Source organism: Pristis pectinata, chromosome 1 (assembly GCF_009764475.1).
Source record: "Pristis pectinata isolate sPriPec2 chromosome 1, sPriPec2.1.pri, whole genome shotgun sequence".
In the NCBI taxonomy this organism is placed as follows: Eukaryota; Metazoa; Chordata; class Chondrichthyes; order Rhinopristiformes; family Pristidae; genus Pristis; species Pristis pectinata.
The window spans coordinates 3,497,755-3,525,700 of record NC_067405.1 but is presented as its reverse complement, the minus strand read 5'-3'; the positions used below and the strand labels follow the sequence as shown (position 1 = coordinate 3,525,700).

Here is a 27,946-nt window from a genome sequence, read left to right as displayed (position 1 = left end):
ACCACTGGAGGATAATCCACAGGTTTTGAGTAAATATTGCAGCTTATTCCCCAGACTCTGGGAGTGACAGAAGTAGGAGTTGAATTAGGTCATCTGGACCTTTGAACCTGCTCCACCATCCACTGATCTTTGACCTCAGTGCCAATTCCCAGCACAGTCCCTATCTCTCTGCATTCCCTTCAGTCCAGAGCTCTATCGTTCTCTGTTTTGAATGAAGTCAGTGACTGAGCCTCCACAGCTCCCTGGGACACAGAATACTAGAGATTCACCACCCCCTGAGCAACAGAATTGCTCTTCAACTCAGTCCTGAATGGCCAACCTCTTTGTCTGAGAACGTGACCCCTGGTTCTAGGCTGCTTGCCTGGGGAAAGCACCCTACCCACATACAGCCTGTAAGAATCTCAAAATGAAAAATTGTACTAGGGCACAAGATGATAAGAGGCATAGATCGAGTGGACAGTCAGAGACTTTTTCCCAGGGCGACAATGGCTAACGCGAGGAGGCATAAGGTGATTGGAGGAAGGTATAAGGGGGATGTCGGGGTAAACTTTGTACACAGAGAGTGGTGGGTGCATGGAACGCACTGCCGACAGAGGTGGTGGGGGCAGGTACATTAGGGACGTTTAAGAGACTCTTAGATAGACACATGAATGATGGAGAAGTGGGGGCTATGTGGGAGGGAAGGGTTAGATAGATCTTGATAAAATGTCGGCACAACATTGAAGGTCCTGTACAGTGCTGTAATGTTCTATGTTCTATGAAATCTGCCTCTCATTCTTCTGGAGAATCTCTCCTCATGTGGCAAACCCACTATCCTCAGAATCAGTCTGCACTTTCTCTGTAACTGTAACACTTTATTCTGCATTCTGTTATTGTTTTATCTTGTACTACCTCAATGCACTGTGTAATGAATTGATCTGTATGAACAGCATGCAAAACAAGTTTTTCACTGTACCTCGGTACAAGTGACAATAATAAACCAATTCCAATTCCAAAGTACAGTATTAGGTAAGAGACCAAAATTGTACACAATACAGTAGATGTGGTCTCTCCAGGCCCTGTATAATTGCAATAAAATATCTTTACTCCTGTACTCAAACCCTCCTGTAATAAAGACCAGCCGACCACTTGCCTTCCTAATCACCTAAAGCACCAATACGTTGGTCCTCAGTGACTGATGTACAGACACCCAGGCTCCATTTGAACAGCAACATGACCCAGTCCCTCACCACTCAAAAAAAATACGCTGCCTTTCTGTGTTTTTCCCCCCAGGGTAGCATAATCTAAAACTAGAGGGCATAGATTTAAGGTGAGAGGGGAGAGATTTAAAAGGGGACCTGAGGAGTAGGTTTTTCACACAGAGGGTGGTGGGTGTATGGAACCAGCTGCCAGAGGAAGTGGTTGAGGCAGGTACAATAACAAAAGGTATTTGGACAAGTACATGGACAGGAAAGGTTTAGAGGGATATGGGCCAAATGCGGGCAAGTGGGACTAGCTTAGATGGGCATCTTGGTCAGCATGGACCAGTTGGGCTGAAGGGCCTGTTTCCGTGCTGTATGACTCTATGACTTAAAACGGATACCGTCAGACAGAGTCATGGACCACTACAGCACAGAAACAGGCCCTTCGGCCCATCTAGTCCATGCCAGCCTGGTTTTCTGCCTAGTTCCATCTACCTGCACCCGGACCATATCCCTCCATACCTCTCTCACCTATGTACTTAACTAAACTTTTCTTACATGTTACAATTGAACCCGCATCCACCACTTCCACTGGCAGCTCGTTCCACACTCGCACCTCCCTCTCAGTGAAGAAGTTCCCCCTCAGACTCCCCTTAAATATTTCACCTTTCACCCTAAACCTATGACCTCTAGTTCTAGTCTCACCCAACCTGAGGGAAAAAAGCCTGCATGCATTCACCCTATCTATACCCTTCATAATTTTGTATACTTCTATAAGATCTCCCCTCATTCTCCTGTGCTCCAGGGAATAAATTCCTAACCTATTCAACCTTTCCCTATAACTCAAGTCCCGGCAACATCCGTGTAAATTTTCTCCGCACTCTTTCAAGCTTATCGGTATTGGAGGAAGGTATAAGGACCAGAACTGCACACAATATTCCAAATTCAGCTTAAATTTGGTCTTGTACAACTTCAACATAACATCCCACCTTCTGTACTCAATGCCCTGGGATTTATGGCGGCCAAAAGCTCTCTTTACAACCCTTTACAATATTTCCCACATTATATTTAAGCTGCATGTTAACAACCACTCATTCGGATTGACCCTATCCCCTGAAAGCCTTTTGACATCCTCCCCCACCCCCCCCCAATTCACAATCCCACCTGGATTAGTGTCATCAGCAAATTGGCCCCCTCAGCCACAGGATTTATGAAGATTGGGAAAAGCAGGGGTCCAGCAACCAAACCACGTGGAACTCAAGTAGTCACAGCTAAAGGCCTGAGAATATTCGACCCTGCACTGCACTGAATAAATGCTACATGCTATGTTCCAGCGTCTGTGAGACCCTTAAGTATATTTCCAGACTCTGTAATACATAGAACTCAGAACATAGAACATTACAGTACAGTACAGGCCCTTCGGCCTACGATGTTGTGCCAACATTTTATCCTGCTCTAAGATCTATCTAATCCTTCCCTCCCACATAGCCCTCCATTTCTCTATCATTCACGTGGCGACCTAAGAGTCTCTTAAATGTCTCTAATGTATCTGCTCCCACAACCTCTGCCGGCAGTGCGTTCCACAGACCCACCACTCTCTGTGTAAAAACTTACCTCTGACATCCTCCTTATACCTTCCTCCAATCACCTTAAAATTATGTCCCCTCGTGTTAGCCATTGTCGCCTGAGAAAAAGTCTCTGACTGTCCACTCGATCTATGCCTCTTATCATCTTGTACACCTCTATCAAGTCACCTCTCATCTCTCCAAAGAGAAAGGCCTCAGCTCACTCAACCTATCCCCATAAGACATACCTTGAATAAATAGAGTTTAAAGCAGAAACTGAAAGGGCTGAGTGTTAATAATTTTTAAACTCTGTAAGAGAACATTTTTAAATACTGTGTGATATATTACAGACTCTGCAGGATTCTCAGAACAAATATAGCAGGATATTCCCCAGGTTCTCTGAGATATTCAAATTAAACACTGCAGGATATTCTCCAAATTCTGGGAGGATTTCTGAATACATTCAGGAGGATATTTCCGAGACTCATGGTCATCGAGTCAGACAGCACAGAAACAGGCCTTTCGACCCAACTCATCCATGTCAACCAAGAAGTCCATCAAAGCCAGTCCCATTTGCCCATGTTAGCCCCATATCCCTCTAAACCTTTCGTATCCAGGTACCTGTCCAAATGTCTCTTAAATGTTGTTAATGTACCTGCCTCACCCATTTCCTCTGGCAGCTCGCTCCATATACCGACCACCCTCTGGGTGAAAAAGTTGCCTCTCAGATTCCTTTCCCTTCTTACCTTAAACCTGTGCCCTCTACTTCTTGATTTGCCAACCCTGGGAAAAAGACTGTGTGCATTCACCCTGTCTATGCCCCTCATGATTTTGTACACCTCTCTAAGATGACCACGGAATGAAGTCCTAGCCTGCCCAACCTCTCCCTATAGCCCTGTCTTTGGAGTCCTGGTAACATTCTCATAAAAAATTTGTTTAAGATATCTTTATTAGTCACATGTACAGTGAAAGACACAGTGAAATACATCTCTTTCCAACTTAGTGACATCTTTCCCAGAGCAGGGTGACTAAAACTACACAATACTTCAAATGCAGCTTCACAAACGTCTTGTACAACTGCAACATAACAATCCGCCTTCTCTGCTCAGTGTCCTGACTAAGTCAAGCATGCCTCAGCCTTCTTCTCCACCCTGTCCACCTGTGGCTCCACTCTCAGGCAATGTGAATGACTCCGAATAAATTCTGCAGAATATTCCCCAGATCCAGTGTGAAAATTAATAAAAATTGCATTCTCCAGTTTCTGAAAATCACCTGAATAAATACTACAGGATACTCTGCAGAATCTATGAGAGAGAATTAAACACATTTATAGTCTACCCCAGTCTCTGCAAAAGTCCATCCACAACTATTGCACAGTATTCCAAGACTCTGGAGGTTAATCAGCACAGTTTGAGGAACTGGGGTAAAACAGCATCATGTCAGACCTTGAGAGACTGTCCAAGTTCTGTGAGTGCTCCTGCTTTAGTATTGCACATTGTTACAGAGAATCTGAACGAGGCCTTGATTAATACTGCATTTCTCCAGACTCTATAAGAGAGACTCTTCAAAAGATTCCGAATAAATACTGCAGGATATTCTGAAGAAACTTCCAGAGAACCAAAATAAATACTGCAGGATATTCCCCAGTCTGTGTGGGAGACTCTGAATAAATACTGCAGGATATTCCCCAGTCTGTGTGGGAGATGCTGAATAAATACTGCAGGATATTCCCCAGTCTCTGTGACCTTGAATAAATACTGCAGGATATTCCCCAGTCTGTGTGGGAGACCCTGCATAAATACAGCAGGATATTCCCCAGTCTGTGTGGGAGACCCTGAATAAATACTGCAGGATATTCCCCAGTCTGTGTGTGTGACCCTGCATAAATACTGCAGGATATACCCCAGTCTGTGTGGGAGACCCTGAATAAATACTGCAGGATATTCCCCAGTCTCTGTGACCCTGAATAAATACTGCAGGATATTCCCCAGTGTGTGTGACCCCGAATAAATATTGCAGGATATTCCCCAGTCTGTGTGGGAGACCCTGAATAAATACTGCAGGATATTCCCAGTCTCTGTGACCTTGAATAAATACTGCAGGATATTCCCCAGACTGTGTGACCCTGAATAAATACTGCAGGATATTCCCCAGTCTGTGTGGGAGACCCTGAATAAATACTGCAGGATATTCCCCAGACTCTCCGAACTTGCTGAAGAAGATGAGAGTGTAATACATTCCCAGCACGTTTGAGGGATGTAGTGTGCATGGTCTAGAGAGAGAGCTGACAGAAATTTGTACTCAGTGTATTCTCTAAATGTGTGAAGCAGTAGTGAATGTGAACTGAGGTCCACTCACAAACCTCTACGGACTTCACCCAAACCCAACGATTTTCTGCACAACGTACAAGATGTTGGTGAGGCCGCACTTGGAGTACTGTGCATGGTTTTGGTCACCCTGCTATAGTAACGACATCATTAAGCTGGAAAGAGTGCAGAGAAGATTTATGGGGATATTGCCGGGACTTGAGTAGAGTGTTATAGGGAGAGGTTGGGCAGGCTGGGACTTTATTCCTTGGAGTGTAGGAGACTGAGGGCTGACCTTACAAAAGTGTATGAAACACATGGATAGGGTGAATGCACAGTTTTTTTCTCAGTAAATGGGAACTAGATAGCATAGGTTTCAGGTGAGAGGGGAAGGATTTAAAACGGACCTGAGGGGCAACTTCTTCACACAGAAGGTGGTGAGTATATGGACAAGCTGCCAGTGGAAGTGGTTGAGGCAGGTACAATAACAACATTTAAAAGACAGTGGATCGGAAAGGTTTAGAGGGATATGGGCCAAACACAGGCAAATGGGACTAGCTTCGGTGGGCACCTTGGTCAGCATGGACGAGTTGGGCCGAAGGGCCTGTTTCCAAGCTCTAATACTCTATGACTCTATGTCCTTGAGGCAAGAGATAGCTCAAGCCGGTTTTTTATTTGTGGATTTGGGCATCCTGGCCAATACCCAGCACTTACTGCCCCTGTAGTGGGCTGTTTCAGAGGGCAATCGATGGAGAGATGGTAGGCCAGGTGTCGAACCTAACGCAGTGCAGCACGGCAACTTTCCTTCCCCTTCGCATAGATGGTCTCTTAGGACAATCTTAGTTGCCGTGCTTATTATTAGCCTTTCACTCCACACCTTACTTACAATATATTAATTAATTTGTTTAATTAGTTTTAAATTCACCATGGAGATTTGATCTTTTGTCTCTGGATCATAGCTTAAATCCAATAACATCAGCTCACCAGATTCCCAGAAGAATACCGAGGTTTATAGGTTTAATTCCCTTGAATTGGCTCAAATTCCCTTGAGTCCATGTTAGAACTTAGAACAGTACCGCACAGTACGGGCCCTTCGGCCCACGATGTTGTGCCAACCTATATAAACCTACTCCATGATCAATCTAACCCTCCCTCCTACACAGCCCATAACCCTCTTTCTTACGTCCATGTGCCTATCTAAGAATCCCTTAAACGTCCCTGTTGTATCAGCCTCTACCACTACCCCCGACAGTGCGTTCCAGGCACCCACCACTCTCTGTGTCAAGAACCTACCTCTGACATCTCCCCTAAACTTTCCTCCACTCACCTTAAACAGATCTCCTCTGGTATTGACCATTGCCACCCTGGGGAAGAGGTGCTGGCTGTCCACTCAGATTATGCCTCTCATAATCTTATACACCTCTATCAAGCCTCTCATCCTGCGTTGCTCCAAAAAGAAAAGCCCTAGCTCGCTCAACCTTTCCTCATAAGACATGCTCTCCAATCCAGGCAGCATCCTGGTAAATCCCCTCTGCACCCTCTCTAAAAACTTCCACATCCTTCCTATGGTGAGCCGACCAGAACCAAACTCAATACTCTAAGTGTGGTCTAATCTCCTCTGCGCTCTCTCCAGTGTAATCACGTCTTTCCTATAACAGGGTGACCCAAACTGTACACAGTGCTCCAAGTGTGGCCTCACCAACAACTTATACAACTGCACCTTAATGTCCCAACTCCTATACTCAGTGCCCTGACTGATGCTTTTTTCACCACCCTGTCTACCTGTGACGCTGCTTTCAATGAACTTGTACTCCCAGGTCCCTCTGTTCCATTACAGTCCCTAGCGCCCGACCAAATGGGTTTTTGGATGTGAAGGGAATTGAGAGATTTGGCTTCATGCTATAAGATGAGATTTCTTTATTAGTCACATGTACATCAAAACACACGGTGAAATGCATCTCTTTGCGTGGAGTGTTCTGGGGGCAGCCCGCAAGTGTCGCCACGCTTCCGGCGCCAACATAGCATGCCCACAACTTCCTAACCCGCAGACTTGTTTCTCCCGCTGTCACTTCCCTCTCCAAAACAAGGATTCCTTTGTAAGATCAAGCAACCTGCTTCCATCGGAATGGAAGTGGGGATTTCAATCATTTCTCACAACACAGAAGACCATTCAGCCCATGAGGTCAATGCCAGCCCCCATCAGTCCCATTCCCCCAGAAACACACAAAATGCTGGAGGAACTCAGCGAGTTGGGCAGCATCTATGGAGGGAAATGGACAGTCAACATTTCGGGTCGAGACCCTTCATCAGGACCCTTCATAGTCCCTCTCCCCCTGCAACTCATCCTCTCTCGCATGCCCAACAACTCCCCTTTGATTCTTCTGCCTTTAGCCTACACCTAGGGGTTATTGGAATTGGTACAGTGAAAAACTTGTCTTGCATATTGTCCATACAGATCAGTTCATTACACAGTGCATCAAGGTAGTATAAGGTAAAACAATACAGAACGCAGAGTAAAGTGTCACAGCTACAGAGAAAGTGCAGTGCAGGCAGACAATGTGCAAAGTCATAACAAGGTAGATTGTGAGGTCAAGAGTCCATCTTATTGTACTGGAGAACTGTTCAATAGTCTTATAACAGTGGGATAGAAACTGTTTACAGCTGTCAATTAATTTACCAATCTTTGGGATGTGGGGGGAAACCGGAGCACCCGGGGGAAACCCAATCGGTCACAGGGAGGACATGCAAACTTCACACAGACAGTGCCCGAGGTCAGGATCGAACCCGCGTCTCGAGTTGTGAGGTAGCAGCACTAATTGCTACACCACTCCTAATTCCGTGAGCTACTCATTAACAAGGAGTTTCGTTGCACCCTGATGTATATAACAATAGGTCTAATATTAACTGGGATACAGTCAGTGTGAAAGTGTGGAGGACACAAAATTCCTAAATTGCATCTGAGAGTACCTTATCAACCAAGGGCAGTGGGAATGGGGAGTGTATTTCTGGACTTAGGGAATGAAGCTTTGTGGGAAAGGGTATCTGGGGAGAGAACTTTTGTTGCCATGATTATAATTTAATTTGGTTTAGCATTGTAATGGAAAAGTCCAAAGATAAGATGGAACTGAAGTGCATGCCAATTTTACTGGAGAGACAAGTGATTCAGCAAAAGTGGATTGGAAAACAGCTACTGAGGGTGCGTCTCAGAGTAATGGGAAGTATAGAAGACATGGAACACTACAGCACAGTACAGGCCCTTCAGCCCACCATGTTGTGCCAACATTTTATCTTGCTCTAAGATCTACCTAACCCTTCCCTCCCACATAGCCCCCCATTTCTCTATCATTCATGTGTCTATCTAAGAATCTCTTAAATGTTCCTAATATATCTGTCCCCACAACCTCTGCCGGCAGTGCGTTCCACACACCCACCACTCTCATGTGTAAAAAACTTACCCCTGACGTCCCCCTTATATCTTCCTATTTGGATAGGTTGGGTAAGTGGGCAGATACTTGGCAGATGAAGTTTAATGTGGATAAGTGTGAGGTTATCCACTCTGGGAGCAGGAACAGGAGGGCGGATTATTATCTGAATGGTGTGGGGTTAGGTAAGGGGGAAATACAAAGGGATCTAGGAGTCCTTGTTCATCAGTCACTGAAAGTGAATGAGCAAGTGCAGCGGCAGTGATGAAGGCTAATGGAATGTTGGCCTGTATTACAAGGGGAATTGAGTACAAAAGCAAAGAGATTCTTTTGCATTTGTACAGGGCCCTGGTGAGACCACTCCTGGAGTATTGTGTACAGTTTTGGTCTCCAGGGTTAAGGAAGGATATCCTGGCTATAGAGGGCGTGCAGCGTAGGTTTACAAGGTTAATTCCGGGGATGTCGGGACTGTCTTATGCTGAGAGGTTGGAGAGACTGGGATTGTACACGCTGGAATTGAGAAGATTGAGAGGGGATCTGATTGAAACATACAGCATTATTAAGGGATTGGACAAGATAGAGACAGGAAATATGTTCCAGATGTTGGGGAAGTCCAGGACCAGGGGGCATGATTTAAGAATAAGGGCTAGGCCATTTAGGACAGAGGTGAGGAAAAACTTCTTCTCCCAGAGGGTTGTGAATTTGTGGAATGCACTGCCTCAGAGGGCAGTGGAGGCCAATTCTCTGGGTACCTTCCAAGAAGGAGCTAGATAGGTTTCTTATAGATAGGGGAATCAAGGGATATGGGGACAAGGCAGGAACAGGATATTGATTGTTGAGGATCAGCCATGATCTCAAAATGGCGGTGCAGACTCGAAGGGCCGAATGGTCTACTTCTGCTCCTATTGTCTATTGTCTAATCACCTTAAAATGATGTCCCCTCATGTTAGCCATTGTCGCCCTGGGAAAAAGTCTCTGACTGTCCACTCGATCTATGCCTCTTATCATCTTGTGCACCTCTATCAAGTCACCTCTCACCCTTCTTCTCTCCAAAGGGAAAAGCCTTAGCTCACTCAACCTCTCCTCATAAGACAGAGATACAAAGGGTTCAGGGTCAATGTGTTCCAACAAGGCAAAAGGGTGGGACTGCCCAATCTACAGCTCCCAGGATGCAGAAGTGAATGGGAATAAGATAGAGCAAAACAGGGAAGCTTATGTCAGGCATTGAGAACTCACTATAACTGAAAACTTGGAAGAGCATCATAGAACATTACAGCGCAGTACAGGCCCTTCAGCCCACAATGTTGTGCCGACATTTTATCCTGCATCAAAAGAGGAAATTTGAGGGGAAATTAGGAAAACAAAGAGGAGACATGAGAAAATCAAAAAGAATTCTAAGATGTTTTGTAAGTACTTTACATAATGAACAATACTGAGGATACTCAGCTGGTCAGGCAGCATCTGTGGAGAGAGAAACAGGGTTAACATTTTAGACCAATACCTTTCATCAGAAGTGGAGAAGTTTGGATTTCCAGCATCTGCAGTTTTTTTTTGTGTTTCAATAACCAAGGAAGGAATGGAGTCAATTAGGGAGCAAAAATGTAACCTGTGTACAAAGGCAGAGGATGTGGGTCAGGCTTTTTAATAAATATTTTGCATTGTCTTCACAAAAGAGGGATGATGCTGATATTGTGCTGAAATACTAGATGGGACAAACCTTGACAAAGAGAAAATACTAAAGGATTAGAATCTGAAATGTTGATAAGTCACCAGATCCAGATGAAATATATCCCAGGCAGTTACAAAATACAAGGGAAGAAATTTTGAAGGGTCTACAATCTTTAATTCTCTTTGGCTATAACAGCAGTGTGGGGGGATTGGAGGACTGCTAATATTGTTTAAAAAAGAGAGGAAAAAAAGAAACCAATTAACTATTTGTCAACTAGTTCAACTTTGGTGATGGGCAAATTCTTGAAATCAACTGTAAGGGACAGTATATGAAGGCATGGATTGCTCAGGGATAGCCAGCATGGAGTTGTTCAAGGGAGCTGCTACTTGACTGTATGTTTTGAGGAGATAATAAGGAGGGTTGATGGGGGTGGTGCTGGTGATGTAATCTACATGGATTTTACCAAGGCTTTTGGCAAGATCCCACATGGCAGGTTGGTCAAAAAAGTAAAAGCCCTTGAGGTGCACGCTAGAGTGGGAATTCAGATCCAAAATAGTTTCAGGGGTAGGAAGCAAAGGAGGGTGTTTATATCTGGAAGGCTGTGTTGGATCTGGTTATTTTCGAATCCACAGGTTCTTTCAGGAGTCCAGGAATGAGCTGAAAACAACTTGGTGCTTCACAAAGTTTTATTGAAAAAGTTTAAAACAAAGAAACAGTCACAGAGCACATGGTGTTAGCTTTACTACTGGGAGATGAGCCGAGACAAAGCAACTGAAGATGAGCTCGGGCCGGGGGTGGGGGGGGGGAGAAGAGAGCAAGAGAGAGATTAACAAAAAACGACACCTTTTTATCCCTGAGATAAGAGGTACTCCTTAGCTAACTATAGTCCAATCAGGAAACCTATTGGATACCTGTGGCAAAACCAACCAATGAAAAAACACGTATTCACCTGATGGACGAACCAATAAGCTAGTAAGCGGCCATTCCCTGTGCAGCCACTTGAGGTGTATTAAACACTATACATGTCAAAAAAAACTAATTAAAACAGTCGAATCCAACAGCTGTTACCAGTGGGGTCTACAGGGCTCAGTACTCAGATTTTTGGTATATACAGTACATTAATGACTTAGACTTAATTAGTGGGCATGATATGAAAATTTGGGAATATTCTTTAAAACCCATTAGTGTTTTAATTGCCCACTAATTGTGGCAAGACTACAGAGTTTTGATCCAGCAACACTTACCTCTGCCTGCTACATGCTATTTCTGCAGTTTAGCATGCATCTGCTCGTGTGTTGTAGCTTCACTAGGTTGGCATCTCGGTTTTAGTTGCACCTACATGGCTCCCAGATGCCCTTCTGCACTCTGCACTGAACCAGGGCTGATCCCCTGGTTTGACAGTAGTGGTAAGTGAGGGAGACGCCAGACCACGAGGTTTCGGACTATGGTGGTGGACATCTCTGTTGCTGCCCAGTTTTGAGCTGCCAGATCTGTTCTGAGTCTCTCACAGGAGGGAGGCTGTGCTCAATGTGACCCTCTCCACAGACCCAGAGCTCAGGAGGGGAAACACTCTGGCGGAGTGAGTGGGTGAGGCTGGGAATCTACATCGGGGGGCAGGAGTGGAGAAGGATCCAACTGCAGGGTGAAGGATCCAGCTGGATCAGTATCCAATAGGGAAGAACAAGCAAGCTGCTGGAGGAACTCAGCAGGTCGAGCAGCATCTGTGGGGGGAAAGGAATTGTCGACATTTGGGGCCTTGACCCGGCATCAAGAATTGTCGACAATTCCTTCCCCTCCACAGGTGCTGCTCGACCCGCTGAGTTCCTCCAGCAGATTGTTTGTTGCTCCAGGTTCCAGCGTCTGCAGTCTCCTGTGTCTGTCTCTGAAAGTGAAGAATTTGCAAGGATATAGTCCTAGAGTCATACAGCACAGAAACAGGCCCTTCGGCCCAACTCATCCATGCTGACTGTGTTGTCCAGCGAGCTGGTCCCATCTGTCCGCGTTTGGCCCATAGCCCTCTAAACCTCTCCTATCCATGGACTTATCTAGATGGCTTTTAAATGTTGCTAATGTGCCCACCTCAACCACTATTTCTGGCAGCTCATTCCAAATACGCACCACCCTTTGCGTGAAGAAGCTGCCCCTTATGTCCCTTTTAAATCTCTCACCTCTGATCTTAAACCTATGCCCTCTTGTTTTTATCTTGGAAAAAGACTGTGTGCTTTCACCCTGTCTATGCCCCTCATGATCTTATACACCTCTATCAGGTCACACCTCAATCTCCTATGTTCCAGGGAATACAGTCCTCGTCTACACAACGTCTCCTTGTAACTCAGGCCCCCAGGTCCTGGCAACATCCTGGTAAATCTTTTCTGCACTCTTTCTAGTTTAATAACATCTTTCTGTAACAGGGTAATATCGGGAAAGGGCAGGGGAGGGGCACTAGCTGGATTTACTAATACACAGAGCCGGTACAGCTGGGATGGGCCAAATGGCCTCCTTCCATACTGTAAGCATTTCTGTGACCATATGATCATATGACTCTGTCACTCAACAAACTCAGAGAAGGTTGCATATCTAGATCAGTTGCAGATATGGGCGGAGAAATGGCAGGTGGAGTTTAATCTGGCCAAGTGTGAGGTGTTGCACTTTGGGAGATCAAATGTAAAGGGACAGTACACAGTTAGGACCCTTAACAGTGTTGATGTACAGAGGGTTCTTGGGGTCCAAGCCCACAGCTCCCTGAAAGTGGCTGCACAGGTTGATAGGGTGGTTAAGAAGGTGTATGGTATGCTTGCCTTTATTAGTCGAGGTTTTGAGTTAAGAGTCAGGCAGTTATGTTGCAGCTTTATAAAACTTTGGTTAGACCGCATCTGGAGTATTGCATTCAATTCAGGTCGCCCCATTACAGGAAGGATGTAGAGGCCTTGGAGAGGGTGCAGAAGAGGTTCACCAGGATGCTGCCTGGATTAGAGGGCATGTGCTATAAGGGAGGTTGGACAAACTTGGGTTGTTTTCTCTGGAGCGATGGAGGCTGAGGGGACATCTGATAGAAGTTTATAAGATTATGAGAGGCATAGCCAGAGTAGACAGTTGGTATCTTTTTCCCAGGGTTGAAATGTCTAATACCAGAGGGCATGCATTTAAGGTGATGGGGCTAAGTTCAAAGGAGATGTGTGGGGCAAGTTTTTTTTTTACACAGAGAGCGGTGGGTGCCTGGAATGTGCTGCCAGGGGTGGTGGTGGAGGCAGATACGATAGAGACATTCAAGAGGCTCTTAGGCACATGAATGTGCAGGAAATGGAGGGATAGGAACATTGTGTAGACAGAAGGGATTAGTTGAGTTGGGCATTTGATTACTCATTTAATTAGTTTGGTACAACATTGTGGGCTGAATGGCCTGTTCCTGTGCTGTACTGTTCTATGTTTTAAGGTGGTGATGGATGCTGAAGTCACCAACTAGGCTATGTTTTATAACCCGTGCTCTGTTGTGCCTGCACATCTTCACCATGGTCCTCCACTTACAGAGAACAGTTAGTTGTAAAGGACGTTCTCCGAGTATGTAGTGAGAGATTGACAGGCCTGACTCTCCACACCTTGGCTGCTGTCCACCCAGTTACTGCCCAAACAGCAGCATGGCGGCACTCTAGCCCCCCTCCGCCTCTGCTCACTTCCACTCTGTGCTTCGTCCTCCTGCTGCTGGTGGTTCCCCGCGGACTGCAGACTGCTGCAGTCTGGTTGCTTTTGATTATTGCTATTTGGAATTGGTATCGGTTTATTATTGTCACTTGTACCGAGGTACAGTGAAAAACTTGTCTTCATACTGATCGTACAGGTCAATTCATTACAACAGGGCTTCGAGGTAGTATGGGGTAAAAACAATAACAGAATGCAGAATAAAGTGTTACAGAGAAAGTGCAGTGCAGGCAGACAATAAGGTGCAAGGTCATAATGAGGTAGATTGGGAGGTTAAAAGTCCACCTTATTATACTAGGTGATTGTTCAATAGTCTTATAACAACAGCTGTCCTTGAGCCAAGGGGTAAGTGCTTTCAGGCTTTTGTGTCTTCTGCCTGATGGGAGGGGAGAAGAAGAGAGAATGTCGGGGGTGGGCAGGGTCTTTGCATAGAGTCACCAACCCATTTTGTAATGAGAAAAACTGAGGCCATCTTCCCTTCCCCTCCCCACCGTCAGACCTTTGAATCTCATGGTCATTTCCGTCGATGAGCCTCCCTCAGAAGGTGCTTGAAGTAGTTTCTTCAATTCATCATATCTTTTGTTCCACAGCTAGTGCGTGTCGTTTGTGTTAGGTATGCTCGTTGCCAGCACGGTTACTTGGAGATGATCCGTGAGCTCACCTCGCAGAGCTGATAAGCTATGTCGACACTAATTCCAAGGAGACACTAGGAGTTTTAAAACACGGATGTACAATCTTCTGCAGATTTAAAACCAATTTTAAATGCATCAGACATTAGATGAGATCAGCAGAGATTGAGCAAGGTCGGCCTCTGCTTGCTGCAGTTCAGAAGAATAAGAGATAGAGTTCACAGAGTTAGAAGAGAACAGGAACAGGCCCTTTGGCCCAACTGGTCCATGCCGACCAAGATGCCCCACCCAAGCCAGTCCCATTTGCCAGCATTTGGCCCATAACCTTCTGAACCTTTCCAATCTATGTACCTGTCCAACTGTCTTTTAAAATTTGTTATTGTACCTGCCTCAACCATTTCCTCTGGCAGCTCGTTCCATATACATACCACCCTGTGTGTAAAAAAAAGTTGCCCCTCAAGCTCCTATTAAATCTCTCCCCTCTCACCTTAAACCCATACCCTCTAGTTCTTGATTCCCCAACCCTGGGAAAAAGACTGTGTGCATTCACCCTGTCTACACCCCTCATGATTTTATACACCTCTATAATGTCACCCTTCACTCTCCCACGCTCCAATGAATAAAGACCTAGCCTGTCCAACCTCTCCCGATAACTCAGTCCCTCAAGTCCTGGCAACATCCTTATAAATCTTTTCTGCACTCCTTCCAGTTTAGCAACATCTTTCCTACAGCAGGGCGACCAAAACTGAACACAATACTCCAAGTGCGGCCTCACCAGTATCCTGTACAACTGTACCATGACCTCCCAATGTTTATGCTCAATGCCCTGACTTATGAAGGCCAGCGTGCCAAAAGCCTTTTTCACCACCCAGCACCAGATGATTGATATATAATAGTCAGAGGGGGGTTGGCAACATGAATGCTGAGAAGATGCTTCTTCATGCTGGAACCTGGGGACATGATCTCAAGATAAAGGATCGGCCCTTGAGGACTGAGATGACGATTGCGACTCCCTGGGATTCTCTACCCCAGGAAGGATAGATGATCAAAGTGCTTGAGGCTAACTTTGATGGGTTTTTGGACACTAGGGGTGTAGGGTTTTGATCAGAGGAGTTGAAACCAAGATCAGCCTTGAAACAACGAGAATAGGTTGAGCGAGCTAGGGCTTTTCTCCTTGGAGAGGAGGAGGATGAGAGGTGACGTGATAGAGGTGTACAAGATGATAAGAGGCATAGACTGAGTGGACACACAGTGACTTTCCCCCCAGGGTGAACAATGGCTAACACGAGGGGGCATAATTTTAAGGTGATTGGAGGAAGGTATAAGGGGGATGTCAGGGGTAAGTTGTTTTTTTTTAAACACAGAGAGTGGTGGGTGTGTGGAACACACTGCTGGCAGAGGTTGTGGGGGCAAATACATTAGGGACATTTAAGAGACTCTTAGATAGACACACAAATGATAGAAAAATAGGGGGTTATGTGGGAGGGAAGGGTTAGATAGAGCAGGATAAAATGTTGGCACAACATTGCGGGCCGAAGGGCCTGTACTGTGCTGTAGTGTTCTATGAGAATGATACTGGAATGTATAAAAATTTGGTTAGGCTGCATTTGGAGTATTAATGCAGACAGTATGAATCTTTGGCGTTCTCTCCCCAAGAGAGCTATGGAGGCCCAGTCACTGAGATTATATAGTGTGCAGTTCTGGTCGCCCCATTACGGGAAGGATGTGGAGGCTTTGGACAGGGTGCAGAAGAGGATCACCAGGATGTTGCCTGGGTTAGAGAGAATGAGCTATAAAGAGAGGTTGGACAAACTTGGGTTGTTTTCTTGGAGCGGCAGAGGCCGAGGGGAGACCTGACAGAAGTTTATAAAATTATGAGAGGCATAGACAGGGTAGACAGTCAGAATCTTTTCCCCAAAGTGGAAATGTCAAATACCAGAAGGCATAGATTTAAGGAAGTGTGAGGGGTGAAGGTTTTTTTTTAAAGAAACAGAGCGGTGGGTGCCTGGAACGGGCTGCCTGGGGTGGTGGAAGCAGATACGATAGTGGTGTTTAACAGGCATTTAGACAGTCACATGAAGAGGCAGGGAAGGGAGGGAAATGGATCATGTGCAGATAGATAAGCTTAGATTAATTTGGCATCATGGTTGGCACAGACATCATGGGCCAAAGGGCCTGTTCCTGTGCTGTACCACACATGTTCTATGTTCCAGAAGTGAGAGCTTGAGCGTCAGAATGGACTCGATGGGCCGAATGTCCTGCTTCTGTGGTCCATGACTCTTGTGAGAGAATACTCACCAAGGATGGACTGGGTCTCTCTTCTCTTCAGAACAGAAGGTTGATGGGAGACCCATTGGAGGTGTTTAGAATACTGGAGGGTTTGTCGGAGCAGCTGTGGAGAGCGTGTCCCCTTACGAGGACAGCAGAACGAGAGGCCCTCCATGTAAGGGCCATGGGACAGGGATTCAGAGGAAACCCCTTCACCCAGAGAGTGCAGAGAATGTGGAGTTCGCTGCCACAGGACGTGGTTGAGGTGATTGATATGGATGGTTAAAGGGGAGGTTGGAGGAAGGGAACAGAGGATTATTCTGACGCTTTGGATCTGGAAGGATCAGAGGAGCATAAAGACAGGCATGGACTGGCTGGGCTGAATGGCCTGTGTCTGTGCTGTAACCTTGTGCCAAGTCATAATTATTCCTGGTCGCTGGACATGCTTTGAATAATCCAGTCCTAAAAGCACTGGGCTAGAGTAACAGATAGATTCAAATGTCTCAAACTGCAACCTTTAACCTTCAGAGGACAAAAAGAGTGAAATTTCTTTATAACAACATAGAACACAGCACAGTACAGCACAGGAACAGGCCTTTCGGCCCACAATGTTGTGCTAAACTAATTAAGCTAATGACACCTAACCCCTTCTTGTACATGATCCATCTCCTTCCATTCTCTGCACATTCATGGGCCTGTCTAAGAGCCCCTTAAACACCTGTTGTATCTGCCTCCACCACCACCCCTGGCAGCACATTCCAGGCACCTACCACTCGCTGTGTAAACAAAAACTTGCCCCGCACATCTCCTTGGAACTTTCCCCCTCGCCTTGACAATAACCAAGCACTTGTCCTCTTGCTCTGCATCCTGCACTCATTCCTGCATGCACAGAGAGACCATCACCAGTGACCGCACAGATCCTGGACCACAGGATAATCCTCCACTGTTTCCCCCCGGGGCTCCCACCTTTTGAATTGTGGGTGCAAATCCCACTCTGGAGACAAGCAGACCCATGGACTGACGCGCTGAGGGTGTGCCACACTGCCAGACGTGCCAGTTGTTGGGCAAGGTATTAAACAGGCAACAGGGCACCAGGAGGGTTCTTCAATGAACAACACACCCATCTGAGAGAGGAGCTAGGCACTCAGTTCAACATCTCCATAGAGTGATGAAGAAGGCGTATGGCAAGCCTGCCTTTATTAGTCAAGGCATTGAGTTCAAGGGTGGGGGTTATTTGCAGCTTTATAACACTCTAGTTAGGCTACATCTGGAGTATTGCATTCAATTCTGATTGCCCCATGACAGGAAGGATGTGGAGGCTTTGGAGAGGGTGAAGAAGAGGTTCACCAGGATGCTGTCTGGATTAGCGAGCATGTGCTATGAGGCAAGGTTGGACAAACTTGGGTTGTTTTCTCAGGAGCAGCAGAGGCTGAGGGGAGACCGGATAGAAGTTTATGAGATGAACAGATAGAGTAGACAGCTGGTATCTTTTTCCCAGGGTCGAAATGTAGGCACAAAAGGCATGCATTTGTGAGAGGGGGTAAGTTTAAGGGAGATGTATGGTGCAAATTTTTTTTTAAACACAGAGCAGTGGGTGCTTGGAATGTACTGCCAGGGGCGGTGGTGGAGGTAGGTACAATGAAGGGTTTAACAGGCCCCTGTTAATAGATACATGAATGTGCAGAGAATGGAGGGATATGGACATTTTGTGGGCAGAAGGGATTAGTTTAGGTAGGCATTTAATTACTAGTTTAATTAGTTCAGCACAACATCATGAGCCGCAGAGCCTGCCCCTGTGCTGTGCTGTTCTATGTTCTATCTCATAGACCATGCACCGCTCCCTCAACGTCAGCATGGAAGTTCAGCTCAGACCTCTGGACCACCATTCAGCCCATCATTCAAATGCCATCCCACTGCCCTTTCTCAATGTCCCCATGATACAGTCACAGTTGGACTGGGCAATGCCATCAGCGCCTGATAGAAGTTTATAAAATGATGAGAGGCATAGACAGAATAGGGCAGCTGATATCCCTCTCCCAGGGTCAAAATCTTGAGTACTGGGGGCATGCATTTAGGGAGAGAGGGAAAGTTTAAAGGAGATGTGCAGGTAAAGTTTTTTTTTACACAGAGAGCAGTGGGTGCCTGGAATGTGCTGCCAGGGGTGGTGGTGGAGGCAGATACAATAGAGGGGTTTAAGAGGCTCTTAGACAGGCACATGAATATGCAGAGAATGGAGAGATATGGACCATGTGCAGGCAGAAGGGATTAGTTTAATCAGGTATCAGTTTAATTAGTCAGCACAACATCGTGGGTTGAAGGGCCTGTTCTTGTACTGTGTACTGTTCTGAGTTCTATATTCCATGTTCATACCATGGGAATGACCTAAATGCTTTAACCTCTGATTTGAGTGAAGATACCAACCATAGGAAGAACAATCTATATGGAGCTATGCCATGCACCAACGGTGTGTGTGTGTGTGTGTGTGTGTGTGTGTGTGTGTGTGTGTGTGTGTGTGTGTGTGTGTGTGTGTGTGTGTGTGTGTGTGGAGAAGGCGTTTGGCACGCTGGCCTTCATCAGTCAGGGCAATGAGAACAGAAGTTGACATGTTATGCTGCAGTTGTACATGACATTGGTGAGGCCACAATTGGAGCACTGTGTAGTTTTGGTCACCCTGCTGTAGGAAAGATGTTATTAAACTGGAAAGGGTGCAGAAAAGATTTACAACGATGTGGTCAGGACTCGAGGGACTGAGTTATAGGGAGAGGTTGGACAGACTAGGACTTTTTTCCTTGGAGTGTAGGAGACTGAGGGGTGATCTTACAGAGGTCTGTAAGATCACGAGGGGCATAGATAGGGTGAATGCACAGTCTGTTTCCCAGGGAAAGGGAACCAAAAACTAGAGGGCATGGGTTCAGTGTGAGAGGGGAAGATCTAGAGGGATAACTTTTTCCACCCAGAGGGTGGTCAGTATGTGGAACGAGCAGGAACATTGAGGCATTTAAAAGGTACTTGGATAGGAAAGGTTGAGAGGGATATGGGCCAAATGCTGGCAAGTGGGACAGGCTTGGATGGGTACGTCAGTAAGCATGGGCCAGTTGGGCCAAAGGGCCTGTTTCTCTACGACTCTCAGACGTTGGTCTACCAGGAAATGACCTTGGAAGGAGACTGGAGTGATTTTTGGTTGTACACTTTAAATTCTCTGGAGGTTAAATGAAGCATTTTTGCTGCCATTAGGGGCAAACTGTCGAATTATTCCCCCCCCCCCCCCGTGTGAGAGGGAGAGAGAGCGAGAGGAGAGGGAGAGAGAGCAAAGCTTGCTTTAAGGAGGCAGTGTTTAGCCATGTAATGGCTAGTCACTAGTTATCCCAACAGGAGAATTGATTCGGAGCAGCTTGACGTCATCAGCATTGATCTTTCGGTCTAATTTATTGCCTACAAGAGGGTCAGTAGTGAAGGGGGACCTGATGGACGGGCGGCAGTGACGGGACGGGACGGGACGGGCTGGGCTACCCGCGGCAGTGGCGTGAGGCGGCCCCGTGTTCCTGCATCATCGGCGCCGGACTCACCGAGGGGCTTCGCACGGCACCGATTCACCTTGTTGATTCCGAGCGGAGGGCGGCTGGGAGGGAGGCCTCCGACACTCCGTGCAGGCACACGTAGGCAGACCCGCACAGAGGTGGTTACAAGCCAGGGGAAACAGGCGCACACAGACACCCACAGACACACAGACACCCACAGACACACAGAGGCGCACACAGACACACAGAGGCGCACACAGACACCCACAGACACACAGAGGCACCGACAGGCCCAGAGAGAGAGACACACACACACACAGGTACAGACAGAAATACACACACAGGCAGATACAGACACACAGGCATGGGCATGTAAACCTTGACACAGGCACTGTGTCACACACATTTATACACAGACACAATAACAAACACACACACAGGCCAACACACTGTCACAGTAACACAGCCACACACACACAGTCGCACACCCACTGACACAATCACACACACACCGTCCGACACATACACACAATCAGACACCAAGAGAGATGGACAGGCAGCCAGATAGATGCACATGAAGCTACCTCGACAGTCACAGAAACAGAGACATACACAGCCAAACAGGCAGAGAAGTATATAGCTTAGGACGAGCACACAAACATAAATTGAGACACGTAGAGGCGGGCGCACATTGAATCACACTCTCAAAATGGACAAATAGCAAATTAGAAAGGAGTTTTTTTTTACTCCGTTGAGTAACTGCCAGTCAGGAGGCATAAAGGACTGGCGTCAGGCAGATGCTTAATTACTAGGCGGCAGCAGCATCACTGACAGTCTGCAGCTCTGTCAACATGAAAAAAATCTGGGCAAAGAAACGACTTCAGGTAAGAGGGAGAAACAGGAAAATGGTGTTTCATAGAAATGGGGTTTCTCCAAGCGAGGTGTGTGTGTGTGTGTGTTTATACACTTGGAGGGAGATCAGAACATCACAGGCATCAGGACTAAATTATTAACTGAGAATTCAAAATCATTAGACAGGTTGTTTTGCTGATGTTTAACCAGAATACTTATGGTGAAGGCAGAAGCGTTAACTGAGAAGAGGTTGGGTTTATAATGGACACACTGAAGCTTCAGACGTAAGGGTGAAGGTTACAGGAAGGAATCCAGATGCCAGACAGAAAATGCTGGAAGCTAGGCAGGGGCTCTGTCCACATCTGGGCCAAGGGAGAACATCTGGATAGAGGCCCAGGGGAGGAGATTGTCTGGACACCTTGCTCGGGAATTATGTTTCACGGATGCAATATCACATTTTTAGGAAACTGTTAATTCTCAAGGGAAGCGAGTCAGTACTGTGACAGTCTCACTTTCTCTCCCCTCTCCTCTCCACCCTTCCCCTCTCCTCTCCACCCTTCCCCTCTCCTCTCCACCCTTCCCCTCTCCTCTCCACCCTTCCCCTCTCCTCTTCTACCCCCCTTCCCTCCATATCCCCCTCTTCTCCCTGTTCCCCCTTTCCCTCCCTATCTCCCCCTCTCCCTACCCACTGTCCCTCTCTCCGTACCCCCTCCCCCAGCTGCTTTTCTCTCTACCCCTCCTACTTTCTCCTTCACCCTTGACACTATCCCTTTTGCCTCCTCCACTCACTTCAGATGCCCATTTCCTCCCCAGCTCTCTGCCTGGCAGGGTTCAGGTCCTGAAGTAGGTCAGTGGGTGTACTGCAGGCAGGCATGTGTGGTTCCTGAGCTCTGCCTGGTGCTGGGAGCTGTCCCAACCCCTCATCTCAGCACTGAACCACCCGGAGGCCTCCCAGTGAAAAGTAACTGAATTGTCACCAATGAGTCAGGGATAGCATTGACACAAAACAGTACAGCACAGGAACAGGCCCTTCGGCCCACAACATCTGTGCTGAACACAATGCCAAATTAAACTACATGATCCATTCCCTGCTTATTCATGTGTCTGTCCAAAAGCCCCTTGGAAAGCCACTATCGTATAGGCCGACTAGAGTACACATCAACACATTACCAATCCCTACCCATTCCTAGTTCTGCTAGGGGTAGAGACCAGACAGTGGTTGCAGTAGGTGGTGAGGGGTCGGTTGTGGTAGTGTTAGGATGGGGAGGGATGATGGTGGGGATTGGGGATGGGTTCATGTTGGGATGGGGATTGTTGTGTGGAGGTCTGTATCTGGTGGGGTGTGATGGGTATGGAAATGGTTGGGGCAGTTACTGCTGCTGCCTCATAGCTCCAGACACCCGGGTTCAATCCTGACCTCATGTTGTGCGTGTGGCGTTTGCATGCTCTCCGTCACCCGTGGCTTCCCCCGAGTGCCCCAGTTTCCTCCCACATCCCAAAGATGTGCAGGTCAGTGGGTTAATTGGCTGATATAAATTGCCCACAGTGTGTGGGTGAGTGGTTGAATCTTGGGGAAATTGATGGGAATGTGGGGAGAATGGATTACAGGGAAAATTGGTGGGGTATGGGGGGGGGGGGGGTGGGATGGGATTGCTGTGTGAGTTAGCACAGACTGGAGGGACCAAAATGGCCTCCTATGTCATCACAGAATGTGGGCTCTGAGCTGGGTTGGGTATTGTGTGCAAGATGGGGTTAGGTGTTGGGTATAGGATTGGGAATGGGTTTGGGATTGGTTTGTATCTGGTGGGGTCTGTTGGGTATGGGATTGGGATATGGGTGTGGAGGTGCGTATCTGGTGGGGTGTGTTGGGGATGGGACTGGGAGGGTTTGGTATGGGGTTGAGATGTGTATCTGGTGGGGTGTGGTGGTATGGGATGGTCAGCTAGTGATCTAATGCTTGCCCATCACTGTGTTAATACTGATCTCTTCACCAACCACCCACTAATACTGTGCCTGTTATTTCCTGCGGGAAACAAAGCTGTCCTCTACCAGTCACCAAACTGATACCCATTGCCAAGGTCATCCACAAAGACCCCAGGGTGAGATGGCTGGGCTTCTGTGGTCCACCGGCTGCTGAGTTGTAGCATAGGTGGGGGTAGGATCGGAGGTTGGGTGCGGAGCACTGGCAATGGCGGGGGATTGGGAGTTAAGTGGGTGGGAGGGTGGTGTGAAGGGTGTGGGGTGGGAGAGGTGGGATTTGGAGGAGTGTGTAGAAGGCATGATGGTGGGGGTAGGAGGGATGAGAGCTGGGGGTAGGATGGGTGAGGGATCAGAGGGGTCTATGGGATAGGTGTGAGTTGGATGGGTCAGTTTGGTGCCCCAGTTCTATATGGGACAGAGACCAGAGAGCGAATGAAGGTGGAAAGGGGTCTGTTGTGGTGCCGGTAGGTCAGGGAGGGGGTTAGATGATGTGGGTGGGTTTGGGGATGGGGCTTGTGTTCTTTTCATGGTTTGGGGTGAGGGGGCACAGTGGTGCAGCTGTAGAGCCACTGCCTATCAGCTCCAGAGACCCAGGTTCGATCCTGACCTCTGGTGCTGTCTTTGTGGAGTTTGCATGTTCTCTCTGAGGCTGTGTAGGGTTTTCTCCCACATCCCAAAGATGTGTGGGCCAGTAGGTTGTTTGGCTGCTTTAAATTGCCCCCAGTGTGTGGGTGAAGGGTAGAATCTGGGGGGAGTTGGTGGGAATGTGGGGAGAATTGGTTACAAGGAAAATTAATGGGGTGGGGGGGGGGGGGCGGCGTGGGATTGCTCTGTGAGCTAGCACAGACTGGATGGACCAAAATGGCCTCCAACATCATCACAGAATGTAGTTGGAGATGTGGCCTCTGAGCTGGGTTGGGTATTGTGTGTGACAGATGGGATTAGGTGTTGGGTATGGGATTGGGAATGAGTTGGGATTGGTGTGTATCTAGTTGGCTATGTTGAGTATGAGTTGGGATTGGTGTGTAGAGGTGTATATCTGGTGGGTTGTGTTGGATGGGATGGGAATGGGTTGGGATTGGTGTGTATCTGGTGGGCATCTGGTTGGCTGTGTTGGGGATGGGTTGGGATTGGTGAGAAGAGGTGTGTATCTGGTGGGATGGGTTGGGGTCAGGGTCAGTGTGTGTAGGTGTACTCTGTGGTGTAGTGGGTAGATGCGGGGATGTGTGCAGGTGGCTGGGATGATCTTCAGTGCTTGGTTTGCTACTGACAGATGATTTTTTTTTTGGTTAACAATTGACGCCTCCTCCTGCCCTAGAGCTGGATGTGGCACTGATTTCAGAGGGAAACTGACTTCTTAATTCTTCATTTGCATTTGTATAATGTTCCAAAAAGTCAAATCTGTCTGGTGGGAAGTGTGACAACTGGGGCTGAGAAACCAAGCAACGTGAACAACCTCTCTGCCTGGAGAACAGGTCGGCTCCCTGCTCAACCACACTTCTTTCTTTACATTTTATTTATTTATGCAAAATAAGTTGGGGAATGATTTATTCTTCTACACAAGTGGGAGAAGCAAATGGGCCCTCATTGTCTGCTTGTGTCAAATCATAGTGACTGACTGAGATTGGTGGGTACCACACCATTTTGTCAATTAGTCCCACTCCCCTGCTCCTTCCCCACAGCCATTCCCTCAAAATATTGAGGCAATTCCCCTTTCCTGTCTTCCCCAAATTCCTTATTAGCAGGGACATTGTTCTCACCCTTCCTCCATGTTGTTGCCTAGTACAGGTGTTCCATTTCATGCTGAAGCCTTGTTTGCCTCTTTCCATCTACCTATGGGCACTCCACACAAAGAATTTTCTGTAAATTCACTTAGGTGCCAACACTTGGCTCAGAACCCCTGGCTGTGGACTCCACCATCCTGTACTGCCGTGTTTTCTCCTGAGAAGTGTCCCCTCATTACCCCTCTGAACTCATTGTCGTCTCCTCCTCCTTCAGCAGTCCCTCAGGATCAAGGGTGACTTGTTTTCGCTCTGGTTCTGTGGGTTCTAAGGTGACTGACCAACATTGGAAGCCTGGACTCTTCCACAGATGGGTCAGTGGTCAAAGTAGAGTTTCTTGTCATATGCGCAAGTACCTGGCAGTACACAGTTTACTGAAAGCCCTGTCACAGGGAGACAGGGTGGTGAAAAAGGCATTTGGCATGCAGGCCTTCATCAGTCAGGGCATTAAGTACAGGAGTTGAAAAATTATGTTGCAGTTATATATGTAACACAATGGTGAGGCCTCACTTGGAGCATAGTGTAGTTTTGGTCACCCCATTATAGGAAAGATTATTAAACTGGAATGGGTGTGGAAAAGATTTACCAGGATGTTGCCTGGACTTGGGGGCCTGAGTTACAAGAAGTTGTGTAGACTAGGACTTTATTCCCTGGAACATAGATTGAGGGGTGACCTGATAAGAGGTACAAGATTGAGGGGCATAGACAGGGTGAAAACACAGTCTTTTTCCCCAGGGAGGGGGTGCCAAAAACAAGAGGCCATAGGTTTAAGATCAAAGGTGAGAGATTTAAAAAGGGACATCAGGGGCCATTTCTTCACACAAAGGGTGGTGCATATTTGGAACGAGCTGCCAGAAATAGTGGTTGAGGTGGGTACATAGCACAGAACAGGCCCTTTGGCCCAGTGTTGTGCCAACATAGCTAATCCCTCCAACCTACAGAATGCCTATAGCCCTCTATTTTCCTCTCATTCATGTGCCCATCCAAGCCCCTCTTAAAATTCCCCAATTAATTTGCCTCTATCACCCCATCAGGCAATGCATTCCAGGCATCCACCACTGAGTTTAAAAAACTTACCCCTCATGTCTCTTCTGAACCTACCCTACCTACTTTAAATTAGTAACATTTAAAACTATCTAGACAAGTCCATAGATAGATGCTTAGAGGGCTATGGGCCAAATGTGGGCAGATGGGAGCAGCTCACTGAGCAGCAGTCAGCATGGATGAGTTGGGCTGACGGGCCTGCTTCTGTGCTGTATGACCCTATGACTATGTATGCACAGCTGCAAATAAAAACCTTACTTGCAGCAGCATCACAGGCACATAGCATTAGAGACAACATTCACTAGAAAAACACAAATTAAACAAATTATACAAGAATGCAATTAGAACAAAAAAAAGTCGATTGTAGTGCAAAGTGGTCAGTGTTGCTAGACTGAGGCTGTGATTAGGGTTGTGCTGGTTGGTTCAAGAAGTGAATGGTTGAAGGGAAGTAGCTGTTCTTGAACCTGCTGGTGTGGGACTTCAGGCTTCTGTACCTCCTGCCCAACAGTAGCTGCAAGAAGATGGTCCACTCCTTCCATTGTTTCACTGGGGTTCTGTGTACTCCTGATAACACAGGCTCAAGGTTCTCAATCCCATCTCAAATGCTCCCTCACTGCTTTGGGAAGTCACAGGCCAGAGACTGCCAGGAGTCAGTGGGTACATCCATCTCTTCGATGTGGCTTTGAGCAAGTCCTTGAATGTCTCAGCCTGTCTCATCCCCTACAATGACCACAGCTGTCTCAGGCTGAGCCCCAGCGCCTGAACTTTTGTAAACCTGATGCCCCCAGAACACCCAGCATCATGTTGCAAAACCCCCCTTGTGTTGTACATGTTATTAGTTCATCATCTCCTAACTCTTAATTGTTAGTTATTTATGCACACCAAATTTTATTGAATAGAATTTTGCATCTCTTTAATTTGTCATCCACTGCTTATTTAAATTTTATTCTCTTATGATTAATTTGATTACAATAGCAAGGTTAATGTAGCATAGAGAGAGGCCCTTCTGCCCAACTTATCTATGCTGACCACGATGCCTACTTAAGCAAGTCCCTTTTGCCCTGTATCCCTCCAAACCTTTCCTATCCATATCTATCTAGATATCTCAAATGTTGTTATAGCACCTGCCTCAACTACTTCCTCTGGCAGCTCATTCCATATACCCATTACTGTGTGAAGTTGCCGCCCCTCAGGACCTTTTTAAATCTTTCCCTTCTCACCTTATGCACTGTAGTTTTCAATTTCCTTTCCCTGGGAAAAAGACTGCCACTCGATTCACCCTGTCTATGCCCCTCATGATTTTATACACCTCTATGGTCCTAGTCTCCAAGGAGAAAAGTCCTGCCTGTAACTCAGGCCCTTGAATCCTGGCCACGTTCTTGTAAATCTCACACATCTTATGTAATCTGCTTTATTATTCCTGAACCCTCCATCTTCATTTGAGTCTGGCTTCTGAAGCATTAGTTTGTGGGTTCAAGTCTCACTCCAGAAACCGGAGGACAACAATCCAGGCTGATGTTCCAGTGCAGGACTAAGGGAGTGTTGCACTGAGGTGCCTCCTTCCAGAGGATGCATTAGCCGGAGACCCTGCTTGTTCTGAGATGAATCTGAAAGACTGAATGGCATTAAGGTAGAGGGGAGGGGCATTCTCATAAGAACATAAGAAAGAGAAGCAGGAGTCAGCCATCTGTCCCATCAAGTCTGCCCTGCCATTCAATAAGATCATGGCTGATCTGGCTGTGGACTCAGATTCACCTACCTGCCTTTTCCCCCATAATCCTCAATTCCCCTACTATGCAAAAATCTAACTATCTTAAATATATTTAATGAGGCAGCCTCTACTGCTTCCCCAAGCAGAGAATTCCAGATTCACTACTCTAGGAAAAGCAGCTTCTCCTCATCTGTCCTAAATCTACTCCCCTGAATCTTGAGGCTATGTCCCCCAGTTCTAGTCTCACCTACCAGTGGAAACAACCTTCCTGTTTCTATCTTGTCTGTCCCTTTCATCATTTTATATGTTTCTATAAGATCCCCC

At 46.9% G+C, this 27,946-nt stretch overlaps 2 protein-coding genes across 7 annotated transcripts in view; one reads left to right on the top strand and one right to left on the bottom strand.

Annotated features, from left to right (window-relative positions):
• The window catches only part of LOC127569540 (villin-1-like), a 473,442-nt gene that overhangs the window by 256,589 nt on the left and 188,907 nt on the right, over positions 1 to 27,946 (bottom strand). The window lies entirely within an intron of this gene.
• spega (striated muscle enriched protein kinase a) overlaps positions 20,145 to 27,946 on the top strand; it is a 192,415-nt gene continuing 184,613 nt past the window's right edge. The window contains exon 1 of one of the 3 annotated variants that reach the window (XM_052013952.1): positions 20,145 to 21,138. The gene's annotated coding sequence lies outside the window, so the exon portion shown is untranslated. The remainder of the gene's footprint in view (positions 21,139 to 27,946) is intronic. The other 2 variants (XM_052013934.1, XM_052013962.1) reach the window with 2 other exon arrangements.